The sequence below is a fragment of the Lithobates pipiens genome, unplaced genomic scaffold (genome assembly GCF_037356315.1).
Source record: "Lithobates pipiens isolate NorthernLeopardFrog02 unplaced genomic scaffold, aLitPip1_a1.2 Scaffold_27, whole genome shotgun sequence".
Classification (NCBI taxonomy): Eukaryota; Metazoa; Chordata; class Amphibia; order Anura; family Ranidae; genus Lithobates; species Lithobates pipiens.
The window spans coordinates 25028182-25043383 of NW_027507788.1; the positions used below are offsets into that span (position 1 = coordinate 25028182).

The 15202-nt window shown below is 42.9% G+C and overlaps 1 protein-coding gene across 1 annotated transcript in view; it reads left to right on the plus strand.

The window, feature by feature from the left end:
• Positions 1–6364: 6364 nt before the first annotated feature.
• Positions 6365–15202, plus strand: part of GRIK5 (glutamate ionotropic receptor kainate type subunit 5) — a 564883-nt gene continuing 556045 nt past the window's right edge. The window contains exon 1 of the mRNA XM_077456650.1: positions 6365–7660. The gene's annotated coding sequence lies outside the window, so the exon portion shown is untranslated. The remainder of the gene's footprint in view (positions 7661–15202) is intronic.

The following is a 15202-nucleotide window of genomic DNA, read 5'->3' on the forward strand; positions in this document are numbered from 1 at the left end:
GGACTTGTGTCTTTTTTCAACCTCACCTACTATGTAACTTTGATGTAAGAGAGGACTCTGATGTAGGGGGGACTCTGATGTAAGTTGTGGGGTAAGGGAGGGCTCGGATGTTAGAGGGGAACTCTGTTGTAAGGGGGGGGGTTATATTAGGGGGAACTCTGATGTGACAGAGGGCTTTCATGAAAGAGGGGATTCTGATGTAAGAGAGGGCTGTGATGAAAGGGGAGGACTCTGATATAAAGGGGGGTGGGGGTGTGGGTGTTGTGGATCACTTTTCATAGGACATGTGATGAGCAGGCAATCTCCTGATTGAACCCTATATTTGGCAGACTAGGATGCCACGATCGCATGTATGGCACACAGCTGCAGCCCAGCCCCAGAGAACTGCATTAGTCACGTTGGGTGGTGGTAGATAATGGAAATATTCCAAATACAATCCTTGTGTAGAATTTGGATGCTGGCGGCCTCAATAAAAACACGCTGATTGTGCAGAAAAAGGAAGAAAATAAAACACAGCATACCTACATTTTTCCCCAGCACACAACAATGCAATTTTGGTGTAAACTGGGCACATAGGCAGCAATAGTATCTGCGATGTCATAGTGCTGAGCCTTGTGACATCATCACTGGGCTGTGCAGAGAGCAGAGCTGTGGGAGGGGCCCGGCAGGCTCCACCTACTACAGGCTGCCTACAGAAAACATCAGGAGGGGGCGGAGACAAGTCCAGTCACCCTGCACAAGGAGAGAGAGCAGAGCTGTGGGAGGGGCCCGGCAGGCTCCACCTACTACAGGCTGCCTACAGAAAACATCAGGAGGGGGCGGAGACAAGACCAGTCATCCTGCATAAGGAGAGAGAGCCGCAGTGATTGGTGTTTATTACAGGAAGTAAGTCTCACACTGGATTCCAGCACAGATCTAGAAGAAATACACAAAGCACACCGAGATTCAGGGAAGAATACACAAGACGAATGAATTAAACAATATTTGCCCGTCTCGGAGTTCCGCCTAATGCTGGCCATACACAGTAAATCGTTTGAAAAGAAAAACGCTTGGGTTTCTAAAGATCTGCTAAACGTGCATGTAATAACACCATCATTGTATCCATACATGTCACCTAATTATTGCCATATTATCGATCGATAACATCAAAAATTATACATTTTTCATTGACCGATTAAACGATTTGAGGTTACATTGTAACACAGCAATGCACTGCGGACTTTTTCCAACTGTTTCCAATCGATTCCACTACTCATGTTTAGCAAATCGATCGTTTCGGCTCAAAAAGAATTCAACACAACGATTTTGTCTTTTGCTTTTTTGATAATCAAAATGAGCCCACTAACGTTTCAAAAAGTCGAACGATCAAGTAGATCAATTTTCTGGCCAGCTTTAGGGTCGGTTCACAACACATGCAGTCTAGTGCATTTTTTTTCTGCATCAGAAACGCATGGATAGCATGTTTTTTGGGGGGTTTCTAATTGAATAGCTCACACTAGTGCATTCCAGTTCCAGAAAAAACGGAACTGAACTTTACTGGAACGTGGTAAAGCACATCAAACATGCACTGGTAGGCACCTAAACGCACACAAAAACGCACAGAGACGCACATGTCCTTATTTAGGGCCGGATCACACCACATGTAGACCATTGCATTTATTTTTTTCTGCATCAGAAACGCATGGATAGAAGGTTATATGGTTTCCAATAGCATTGTTTACACAAGTGCAGTCCAGTTCCAGATAAAAAAGTAGAACATGCTGCATTTTTTCTGCACTGAACTGTATTGGAACGCGGTAAAGCACATAAAAAAAGCACCAGAATGCAAATAAACTCACCAGAATGCACACTCACCAGAATGCACATACACTCACTAGAATGCACATACACTCACCAGAATGCACATACACTCACTAGAATGCACATACACTCACCAGAATGCACATACACTCACCAGAATGCACATACACTCACTAGAATGCACATACACTCACTAGAATGCACATACACTCACCAGAATGCACATACACTCACCAGAATGCACATACACTCACCAGAATGCACATACACTCACTAGAATGCACATACACTCACCAGAATGCACATACACTCACCAGAATGCACATACACTCACCAGAATGCACATACACTCACCAGAATGCACATACACTCACTAGAATGCACATACACTCACCAGAATGCACATACACTCACCAGAATGCACATACACTCACTAGAATGCACATACACTCACTAGAATGCACATACACTCACCAGAATGCACATGTCCCCATTTAAGGTGAAGAAAAAAAAGGGGGGTGCACAATTTTGATGTGTGTTTGGTGCATTTTTGATGCGTTCCAGTGCATTTCCCCCCCTTTTTTTATTCACCTTAGCTAAGCGTGTATTTCGGTAAAGAAAAAAAGCAGCATGTTCTACTTTTTTTTCCTGGAACTGACCGCACTGGTGTGAACTATACCACTGGAAACCATATAACCTCCTTTCAATGCGTTTTTATGCAGAAAACACACCGGACTGCATGTGGTGTGAACTGACCCTTAATCTATTTTTGGTGCGTTCTGGTGCGTTTTTTGTGCGTTTACAGATGCAGTGCAGATGCTTTCTTTCTTATTTTTTTCCTGTTTTTTTTTTCCGCTGTACTGGGGTCGGGCGTGTTTTTGATGTGTTCTAGTGCATTCCCTTGCATTTTTGCTGCGTTCCAGTGCAGTCCAGTGCAGGAAAAATGCAGCATGTTCTACTTATTTTTGTGGAACTGGAATGCCCTGGTGTGAACGATGCCATTGGAAACCATATAACCTACTATCCATGCATCCATATATGATACAGAAAAAAAAACGCACTGGACTGCATGTGGTGTGAACTGGCCTTAAATAAGGACATGTGTATTCCAATGCGTTTTTGATGCATTTTACTGTGTTCCAGTTCAGTTCAGTTTAGCTTTTTTCTGGAACATACTGGTGTGAACAAAAAAAACGCACTGGACTGCATGTGGAGTGAATCGCAGATTTTGACATTCTGAATACTTTTCAGTGCAAAGGAGGGATTTTAGACCCCCATTTCCTCCATAAAGAGCACCTGTCACCACCTATTACTGTCACAAGGGATGTTTACATTCCTTGTGACAGAAATAAAAGTTAACATTTTTTTTTTTTAAAGGGACAATGTAAAAAAAAGAATAACATAAATAAAATAAAAAAACAAAAAACATTTTTTAGAGCGCCCCCGCCCCCACGTGCTCGCGCAGTAAAGAAAATGCATACATGACGCCCGCAAATGTAAACAGTGTTCAAATCACACATGTGAGGTATCGCCGCAATCGTCAGAGTGAGAGCAATAATTATAGAAAAAGACCTCCTCGGTAGCTCTAACCTGGTAGCTCTTAATTTTTTTTAAAGGGTCGCCTATGGAGATTTTTGGGTACCGTAGTCTGTCGCCATTCCATGACTGTGTGCAATTTCAAAGCATGACATATTAGGTATCTATTTACTCGGCGTAACATCATATTTCACATTATACCAAAAAATTGGGCTAACTTTATTGTTTTTTTTTTTTTTTTAATTCATGAAAATGTATTTTTTCCCAAAACTTGTGTTTGAAAGACCGCTGCGCAAATAGCGCATGACATAAAATATTGCAACGGTCACCATTTGATTCTCTAGGGTCTCAGCTAAAAAAATCTATCTATCTATCTATCTATCTATCTATCTATCTATCTATCTATATATGTGTGTGTGTGTGTGTGTGTATATATATATATATATATATGTATGTATATTTGTGTTAAAATCAGTATTTTTTGCCCGAAAATTACTTAAAACCCCCAAACATGAGATATGTATGTATGTATATATATATATATATATATATATATATATATATATATATATATATATATATTAGCAGAGACCCTAGAGAATAAAATGGCGACCGTTGCATTATTTTATGTCACGGTATTTGCACAGCGGTCTTTCAAACACAATTTTTCAGCAAAAAATACAGATTTTACCTTGTAAGCAACAAATGTCAGAAAAAGGCTTAGGCATGAAAGGGTTAAGTAGAACATTTTTCTGATTTTAGCACAGCTGCTGGTTCGTAGCTTACAGAAATGCTTTCACTTATTGCCCAGATCTGCTCTTTGATTTTGATCTGAGCCTTCCTGACTCCCCCAAGGTAAGTGTGAGGAACTGCGTTGGTGAGGTAGGTGTAGGACTCATGGGGGATTGATTTACTAAGACCCCTTTCACACCACACCGCCCTTTGCGTCGGCGGTAAAACGCCTCTATTTTTAGCGGAGTTTTACCGCCGGATTTGCACCGCATTTCGGCCGCTAGCGGGGCGCCTTTACCCCCCGCTAGCGGCCGCGAAAGGGTTTAAAACCACCGGCAATAGCGGCGTTTTGTCGGCAGCATTACAGCGCTGCCCCATTGATTTCAATGGGGAGCAGCGGTGGAGGAGCGGTAAACACACCGTTCCTTCACCGCTCCAAAGAAGCTGCTGGCAGGACTTTTTTCTGACGTCCTGCCAGTGCACCACTGTAGTGTGAAAGCCCTCGGGGCTTTCACACTACACACAATGGTGCAGCTTCTTTAGGGCGGATTGCAGGCGCTATTTCTAACGCTATAGCGCCTGCAAAATGCCCTGGTGTGAAAGGGGTGTAAAGGCAAATAGACTGTGAACTTTCCAAAGAGCAGTTGCTCCAGAGCTTAGTAAATGAGGTAAAGCTTCACTTTGCAAAGAATAGCCAATCAAATGCAAGGAAAAAATAAATAAATAAATGCATTTTTGCTTGCACATGATTGGATGATGGAAGTCAGCAGAGCTCCTCCTCATTTAGTAAACTCTGGAGCCACTGCACTTTCTAGTTGGCTTTAGTAAATCAACCCCCCAAGGTATCGCAATGGGGGTTATTTACAAAAGGCAAATCCACTTTGCACTGCAAGTGCCCTTGGAAGTAAAGGCGCTCTAAATCTAAGGAGTAGATCTGAAATGAGGGGAAGCTCTGCTGATTTTATCATCCAATCATGTGTAAGCTAAAATGCTGTTTATTATTTTCCTTGCATGTCCCACTCAGATTTACAGCGACTGCACTTCCAAGTGCACTTTCAGTGCAAAGTGGATTTTCCTTTAGCAAATAACCCCTATGTGCATACTACTACTATGAACCTTATGCCCCGTACACGCGATCAGAGTTTTTGTCGGAAAAATCTTGGATGGTTTTTCCGACAGAATTCCACTTAAGCTTGGCTTGCATACACACGGTCACACAAAAGTTCTCTGAACTTTCAACCGCCAAGAACGCGGTGACGTACAACACTACGACGACCCGAGAAAATGAAATTCAATGCTTCCGAGCATGCGTCGAATTGTTTCCGAGCATGCGTAGGAATTTTGCGCATCGGAATTGCTATAGACGATCGCAATTTCGGATCGGAACTTTTTCCGTCGGAAAAATGGAGAACCCGCTCTCAATCTTTTGCTGGCGGGAAATTCCGCCAGCAAAAGTCCGATGGAGCATACACACGGTCGGAATTTCTGACCAAAAGCTCACATCGGACTTTTGCTGGCGGAATTTCCGATCGTGTGTACGGGGCATTATGGTAAACATTTTTCTGATTTTTTTTTTTTTTTAAAGAAAAGCATTTTTCTGACTTTTAGCACAGCTGCTTGGGTTTGCTGGATGGCTTTAGTAGCTTGTGATCAATCTTGCACTTGTTGCCCAGATCTGCTCTTTTAAATGTGGTCCGAGTCTTCCCGACTCTCCATTAGGTGAGTGTGAAGACTAGCGTGGGTGAGGTAGGCATCACCATTGGTATGACACACGCACAGTGCATGGACACACATGAACTCTGACACTGGCCATCCTTCGTGACTGTGCTGCACATTTCCACCTCCAGCAAAGCCTTCAATGAATGGGTAATGGGGGGGGGGGAGGGAGTGCTGGGAGAGGAGAAGAGTAGAACAATCCATGGTGAGAATACGAGACGAGTCAGCCTCAGCACCATTAAGGGAGGATGGAGAACCCAGGAGTGGGGTGAGTGGTGGACAAAACCACATATTAACCAAAAGAAAAAGCAGGCATGGGAAGAATAAAATGGAGGAGAAAGAGGGGGACAGCTGTGGGAAAGGAGCAGAGCAAAGGGGGCAAAGCTGGAGAGGATAGCAGAGGGGGCATAGACACAAGACCAGATAGGAAAAAAAAAAAAGGATGAAAGGGAGAGGGAGGGAGGAGGCGTGGTGTGGGGATATGGAGAGAAGTGTGTGAGACTCCTGCAAAGGGAGGGAGACATCGGAGGAAGTGACTGGGAAATGGTAATAGAGAGAGACCCTGCAAATCTGGATTGACCCCCCCCCCCCACCCCACAGCCCGTTGCACCTGCTTCGCAAAACACGCGGGGGTCCTACCCACACGCCGTTTATAAATATGCACCGCAGACGCACTGCATCCTTCTGATGGCATGTCATCACTGCATGCATAGCCTCCTCTCTCTTCCAGCACGGCGTATGCACACCTCATCCTCCCCGCTGTCCATTTCTCTGCACTGACAGGCACTTCACATGCACCATCCGCCTTCGTCGTGCACACAACAGCTCCTCGCCCCCCCCCCCCCCCCAGCTTTGGTTTTTTGGAAGGAGGCCTGCAGACCACATCCCACCCTTATGACTGAAGCTTCTTCTTCTTTATTTATTTATTATTATATATTATATATTTTTTTTTATCTTTTTCCTTCTTGGAGGTAGAAGACCCTTTATTGGGACGAAGAAGGTTAACTAAGATTGAGAAAAAAAGATTAACCCCCCCTTCCCCCAACCACCACCACCAGCACCGTTGAGTTTGGACTAAGACCGACCCTGAAAGGCATCATCCCTGCTCCTCAGGATTCTTTCACGTATTCTGTGCTACATGCCGTCTTCCTGCTGTGAAAACCTCTGACTACCTCTCAAGAGCCCTCCATTCGCCCGCACCTCCAGGATCTGGTTCTCTGTGGACTCTTCGGGTTTTCTCCTGGTGGAACCGATCGCCTGTAAGCGTTTTGTCTCCTTCTCACCTGGGGAGGAGGGGGGAGGAAAGGAAGACCATCAACATGGCCTGCGCTTGGTTTCGCTGTTTTAGATTCATAGCCGCCCTCTCCCATACTGCCACGACCGCCAGTGGGTTTTCGTGAAGCAACCGGCCGAGTCAACGGAGGTCTCCAGGTTGGTTTGGGTGATTTCTGGTCAACGGTAGCCCCCCTTTTTTTTTCTCCTGTGGGACTCTGTGCCTTAATGACATTACCTGCGCCCTGCATCGCCAGGCTGGGGGGATAGATATTGTTAGCTTGTCTTGCCCCCCCCCTCCACCCCCAAAAGGACGTGATTACCCCCCTCCCCGGTGGATGAGGCGGCATCTCCCCCCTCTGTGCGCTGTCTCCGGGAGACGAAGGAGGAATTGAGGAGGGAGAGAGCGGAATTGTGTCGGAGAGGGAATGGATTCCTTGTGGCTTGTCTTGGGGGGGTATTTTCGAAGAGTGTGACCCTCCCCTTCCTCTCTCCACATAATTTTTTGCCTCTAGGCTCCCTTCATCGCTCCGGTGTGTTAGGTACTAAGGAACCAGAGAGCAAACAGGACCAAGCTCTCCAACTGCTGCATCCTCATCTATCTGTGAGTGCAATTTTTTTCTGCTCCTCGTTGGGGTGGCTGGCAAATCGTCAGAAGGGAAGGGGAAGAGGGGGCTGCATAGCCAATAATGTCCATGTCCTGGTGGGTGAAAAAAATAAAATAAAAAATAGATATGATAATTGAATCGGGGCCCTTTAAAAATGGCGGCGCAAGGGGAACCATTGAGCCTTGTCAGGTTCGGGCTTCAGACAAAGAGGGAAAAGATGGTGGGCTGCAATGTTTGTTGGGTAGAACGATGGTATGGCCAATAATTTGGTTAACTTCCCCATAGCAAGGCTTTGGGACCAGATGTTGATGGTGGAAATGGGGGGGGGGGGGGGTTGCTTACTAGCCCAGGCCTGTTTGGGCTATGGGCACACTGTTGGGAACCAGAGTACAACAAGGCATATTCGAGGTTAATCTGACACTTGATGAGCTTGGTAATCGTGTTGTCAGGTCACTGGGACGCTCGTCATGTGTATATAAGTATAAGAGTACAAACACAACTGATATATACATGTGTTGAGCTGTCTACACATAGTGCTATTTGCTGCTCATTTCATACAGTCAACCAGTATGTGTTCACCAACCAGACACCGTAACATATGCACTCCTGTGTGGAAAGGTGCATCAGAACGTCTTTTGTAGGCACACAGATAGAAGAACATATGGGATGTATATATATATATATATATATATATATATATATACACACTATATTCAATGAGATGTACCATTTAATGTAGACGTCCCGTAGACCATGACCTAGCTCATATCTAATCTAGTCAACCGATATCGCAAACAACATGAATACACAAACGTAAAAAATACAATCAAAGTAATGAGAACTTGGGATGTACACAACAACTACCGAGAACTTGGGATGTACATAACAACCTACCATTTGTCACATAGAAAGTGCCACCAAATTCAAATAAGTATTAAATAAAAAAAAGTCTCAGCCTCCTCTAAATCTCCAAATGTCTTTCTTTTTTTTTTTTTGCTGCTGTGATCCGACTTCCTGTTAGAGGGTGACTACATTCATTCTCCATGGTCCCACTGCATGTAGCAACGTAGCCACCCTGGACAACAGGGATTGACAGGTGGAAGAACACATACTGGTATTGCTAAGATCAGAGTTTGATAAATTTGCTTTGAATCTAGGAGACAGCTATAAAAGTTAGATAACAAGTGTTTAGTAACCAACAAAGCTCATTGAAAGAACGTGTAATATGTTCCCGAAGGTTGGCTTATCCTTTAACCCTTTCACAGCCAGAGCAGATTTTTGTGTTTTTTTTGTTTTTTTTTTTTACACACGTTTAAAAATTCATTTTAGACCTGAAGTTTACATAAAACCTCCAAACATGATATGTTTTCTGAAAGCTGACACCCTAGAGCAGTGATGGCGAACCTTGGCACCCCAGATGTTCTGGAACTACATTTCCCATGATGCTCATGCAATCTGCAGTGTAGTTGAGCATCATGGGAAATGTAGTTCCAAAACATCTGGGGTGCCAAGGTTCACCGTCACTGCCGTAGAGAATAAAATCGTAGTAGTTCCAAATTTTCATGTCATGCAATATTACAGAAAAATTTCAGTAAAAAAGTTAATTTTAGGCAGCACAAAAATGTAATAAAGTACCCAAATTTTTGGCAAAAAATAAAAGTCGAAGTGACACAGAGTAAATAGACACCCAACCTGCACCTGTGAAATGGCGACAAACTTCAGTATCCTATATTTCCATAGGTGACGATTTAAAAGCACTCTATAGTTCATCAGTTTAGTGTTACAAAGGAGTTCTTGTGCTACAATTATTAATCTCATTCTGGTGTGCGCAGCAATATATAACATGTGTATTGCAAATGACTTTTTCCAGGCGTAGGCACCCTGTCTCTTTAATGAGACATCCAGGGTCTAAAGGGCCCTGTGTTCCACTGAATATAATGCAATGCACACCGCACTGCATTACATTCTTTCCCAGCCACACTGGGCGGGGACACCGAGAGGCGGACCCGGAAGTTACGTCAAACACTTGGGTGGGAAAAACTGTCAACGGGAACCCGGAAGTGACGTCACTTCTGGGTCAACAACAAGAAGGGGAGGAGAGCAGACATAGATCCACTCTAGATCCATACATTTATTGAAAGAAAAAAAAAATCCAAATAGCATAGCACAAAAGAGATAATGTTGACGTGTTTCATGCCAACAGGCGATGAATCGTGTGAAACGCGTCAAAACTTGCTTTTGTTGTGTGCTATGCTATGTGAACTTTTACATTTTTCAATAAATTTATGGATCTTAGCAATAACAGTGTGCGGTCATCCACCTGTTAATTGTCCATGTTCTGCGGTACAAGCCGGACCGACACCTGTGAGAGAGAAGTGGACCAACCCAGAGCAGGGTATACTGTTTTGAATGTAGTGACCTTCTCTTGCTCACTCCTTAGATGGTATGTGTAGTGTGCAGAGAGCAGTGCACGTGGCCACAAGTAACACAACTACAAACAGAAGTGAGGAGGGATAATGAGAGGTTTGGGAGCTTTTGGAAGATGTTATAAGGGGGCAGAAAGAAACTGTTTCATGAAAAATAGATTTCAAGACCATTAAGTAGTGAATGTGCATAGATATTTATTTTTTTTAGTCACTTTAAGCTTATCATATCCAGCACTTTGAATCTGAATGCCAAAATATCCCGGATTAGTTATTAAGGGCAACAGCAGAAACGACCAGTAGCATCCAATCAGCACTCGTCTTTCCCTGGCCTGACCAATGAAAACGAATAAAAGCTGGGAGGTGTTTTTTCTGCTCTACTTTAAAGTAGATGTGAACCCAACTGCTAAAATTTAATGTAAGCTTTAAATGTGTATTTACTTTAAATGAATGTCTGCTGATTCTCTGATGAAAGTCCTTGTTCAGGCTCTTCCTGCTATTGGGTGACAACGCTCTATCCCTGTCTTTCAATTGAGTAGCTGCGTTGTCACCCTGTTTTAGCAGACTTCTGATGGAGACTACAAGTGGTTGTTCTTAACAGATTAAGCAGGCATGGTGTTCTGTTGTCACCATCAGGAAGCCCACCTTAGGAAGTGCAATGTGGCCAGCTCTGGAGTGCGTGCAGACATAAAGTGACTGCAAATAGGCTGTAAGGGATCACTGAAATAACAGTAAGGCCGCGTACACACGGGCGGATTGTCTGCCCAACTAAGTCCGTCAGACAATCCGACAGACAGTCCGTTCAAAATTTGAATGAACGGACTTGACCACACACGATGAACAGACAGTCCGCTGAAAGCTTGCGCGATGACGTGTACGGCACGTACGACGGGACTAGAAAAACGACGTCCAATACACTGCAATGCAACCTTCGGCCGTGTAAACCCTTTCTGAGCATGCGCCATACTTAGTCCGTCCAACTTGCCTACACACGAGCGGACTGTCCGCTGAAACCAAGTTTGGACGGACAAAACCAAGTTTCAGCGGACAAAATTACGGAAATTCCGAAAGACAAAGTCCGTCAGACTGTCCGCTGAAAAAGTCCGCTGAAGCCCACACACGAGCGGATTGTCCGCTGAAACACGGTTCAGCGGACTAAGTTGGACAGACAATCCGCCCATGTGTACGCGGCCTTAGTTTTCCTTTAACAAAAACAAAACAAAACATAGTAATTACTTGTGGTACACAGTGCAAACTAATTGTCATTCAGTTGGGGTTCACATCTCCCTTAACCATTGAGTTGATATTTAAATCTCCAGGCAAATGGCTAAATACACAGACTGTAATTATGTGAACTGTTTTATGCAAATTGTTGATTTTGTTCGGCCAGTCTTCAGCTCGTCTAGTTTATGGAATGGAAAATAAAGGGAGTGACATACAGCAGTCTATAGCTACTTTCATTGTGAACTGGGATGGAATGCTTTCTGAATCATTGCTGTCTGTGATGTCACCAAGACGTTTTCACTTTTTGTAGAAACATGCACTATTGTCCCTACCTAGGGTATGTATAAGTAGATAAGTGGGAGAGACAGAGAGGGAAAGCCAGAGAGAAGAAGAGATAGAAAGATAGAGAGAGAGAGAAAGAAAGAAAGAAAGAAAGAAAGAAAGAAAGAAAGAAAGAAAGAAAGAAAGAAAGAAAGAAAGAAAGAAAGAAAAAAAAGAAAGAAAGAAAGAAAGAAAGAAAGAAAGAGATGGGAAGTGACGTGCAGCAGCCTATAGCTGCTTTCATTGTGAACTGGGATGGAATGCTTTCTGAATTATTGCTGTCTGTGATATCATCAAGAAGGTTTGACTTTTTTTGTAGAAACATGCAGAGAGAGAGAGAGAAAGAAAGAGAGAGAGAGGGGGAGAGAGAAAGAAAGAGAGAGAGAGGGGGAGAGAGAGAAAGAAACAGAGAGAGAGGGGGAGAGAGAAAGAAAGAAAGAAAGAAAGAGAGGGAGAGTGAAAGAATGAAAGAAAGATTGAAACGAAGAAAGATAGAAAGAATGAAAGAAAGAGAGAGAGACAAAGGGGGAAAGAGAGAGAAAAAGAAAGAAAGAAAGAAAGAGCAAGAAAAGAAAGAAAGGGAGAGCGAAAGAAGGAAAGAAAGAAAGAAAGAAAGAGCAAGAAAAGAAAGAAAGGGATAGCGAAAGAAAGGGAGAGCGAAAGAAGGAAAGAAGGAAAGAAAGAAAGAGAGGGAGAGAGAAAGAAGGAAGGAAAGAAAGAAAGAAGGAAAGAAGGAAAGAAGGAAAGAAAGAAAGAAAGAAAGAGAAAAGAAAGAAAGAAAGAGGGGGAGAGAGAAAGAAAGAAAGAAAGAATGAGAGGGAGAGTGAACGAAAGAAAGAAAGAAAGAAAGAAAGAAAGAAAGAAAGAAAGAGAAAAAGAGAAGGGGACAGAAAGAAAGAAATAAAGGAAGAGAGGGAGAGTGAAAGAATGAAAGAAAGAGTGAAACAAAGAAAGATAGAAAGAATGAAAGAAAGAGAGAGAGACAAAGGGGGGAAGAGAGAGAAAGAGAAAGAAAGAAAGAGCAAGAAAAGAAAGAAAGGGAGAGCAAAAGAAAGAAAGAAGGAAAGAAAGAAAGGGAGGGAGAGAGAGAGAAAGAAAGAAAGAAAGAAAGAAAGAAAGAAAGAAAGAAAGAAAGAAAGAAAGAGGGAGAGAGAAAGAAAGAAAGAAAAAAGAAAGAGAGGGGGACAGAAAGAAAGAGCGAAAGAAAGAGAGGGAGAGTGAAAGAAAGAAAGAAAGAAAGATGGAAAGAAAGAGAGAAAGGAAGAAAGAAATGAAGGAGAGATAGAAAGAAGATAGAAAGCAAGAGAAAAAAGAGAGGAAGAAAGGGAGGAGATAGAAAAAGAGAAGAAGAAAGGGAAAGTGAGGAAAAAAAGATAGAAAGGGAGAGAAGAAATAGAGCAAAGAATGAGAGAGAGAGAGAGAGAAAGAAGAAAAGCGAGAGAAAGATAAACAAATAGGTGTTCACATTGGCACCTCTGCCCTTTAAGCTTGCTTTGCCACACCTCCAGGGCCATCCTATTTACAGTACATTTGCCACCAATGCCTTTTGTGTAGTGTGCCTTTCTAAAAGTCCACGTTCCTCATCCCAAGGGATCAATATTAACGCCACACTTCAGTCGAATACAAGTCCAGCTGGTTATGTATTCATTAAAAAAAGTGTATTTGCACATATAACAAGCAGGACCCTCTGATTCCTCCTCTATTGAATTGTGTTGTAACTGGACTAAAGTTGTAAAGCTCTGCAGACTGTTGGCACTATATAAATCCTGTACATATAAAAAAAAGTAATAGAAGTACCTGAATCTGTCTTCATACTATCTCCTGTAATCTCTTGGATAGCAGTTCTCAGAGTGGAAGAAGGAGAGTCAGCTCTACAGCCAATCAGAACTCTTTTGTTTTGCGCATTCCTGTCAATCAGCTGTTTCAACATGCTTCAGACTTGGTTCACATTTTCTTAGCATGCGGCTCCCAGCAGGGGGTTCGGTTCGTTCCGGTTCACCTTTTCAGGTCTGATTTCAGCCCAAATGTTTGGCTGAATTCGGACCTGAAACGGAACAAAAAACGCACAGGGCTCCTGTGCAAATTTGCACTAGAGCCGCAGGTGAGATATGTGAACCGGCTCCATAGAGAGTTGGTCAAAATCTCCTGCTATTGCGAACTGGGAAACCGCATCCAATTCGCATAGGTGTGAACCCAGCCTAAAGAGCAGAGTGACAGCTCCATTGCTGTGCTGATTAATATTATTATACAGGATTTCTAGACTGCCAACAGTTAGCGCAGCGCTTTAGAAAACAAAGGGTACAGTTACAACACAATTCAATACAAGAGGGTTAGAAGGGCCCTGATCCTGAGAGCTTACAATCTGAAAGGTAAGGACATGTGATACAAGGTAATAACTGGGGGGAATGAGCTGAAGGTAAAAGTTGTTTTTAGGTAGAGGCGGCATAATTCTCTACTGCTGATTCTATTTCAATGGCCAATCACAGGTTGGGTAAAGAAAAAAAGGGGCACCATCCTGGCTGTACTGTCTTGTAAAAGTGCCTGGACCGCAAGACTGGCTGAACAGAATTAAAAATACAGGTAAAACAGTTTATGCATATGTGTATCTACTGTGTATGTAGCTGGTCACCCGGAGTTCATCTTATGGTATAAATACAATTCACAAAAAAGCTAATGAAAGGTCTGGAGGATATTAGTTATGAGGAAAGGTTGCGAGCGCTGAGCGTATTCTCTCTGGAGAAGAGACGCTTGAGAGGGGATATGATTTCAATATACAAATACAGTACTGGTGACCCCACAATAGGGATAAAACTTTTTTGCGGAAAGCAGTTTTACAAGAAACGTGACCACTCATTAAAATGAGAAGAAAAAAGGTTTAACCTTAAACTACATAGAGGGTTCTTTACTGTAAGAGCGGCTAGGATGTGGAATTCCCTTCCACAGGCGGTGGTCTCAGTGGGGGCATTGATAGTTTCAAGAAACTGTTAGATAAACACCTTAACGACCGCAACATACAGGGATATACAATGTAATACTGACATATAATCACACACATAGGTTGGGTTTGATGGTCTTTTTTTGGACCTCACCTACTATGTAACATGTAATTTAGCTGCACAGTAGGAACCAGAGAGAAAAACACATCAAAAGTGAACTTCAATGGAATATAAGATGCACTAAAATTACATATTACAATACAAACAAGGTGGCGTTGTGTATGTACCAACACAGTAACTAAAAGGAAACCTGTCTGAGAGAATATGGAAGCTGCCATCTCCTTATAAAAGTGCTGGTTGCCTGGCTGGAACTCTCATCCAGTTGCTTCAATGCTATCTGAGACAATGACCTGGAATCGGCATGCAAATCAGAAGTTTTGACTTCTTTCTGACATTGTTGACTTGCTTACTTGTTCTGGATTGGTGGAAGTATTGAAATACTGCTGCCAGAGATAGGCAAGCAACAAGCATTTTTCTATAGGAGATCAATGATAGTGATCTCAATTTATTTATCTCATTACAGGTTATTTTGAACATACAGGTATACTGGGGAATGTCTGTATCAGCCATTCTC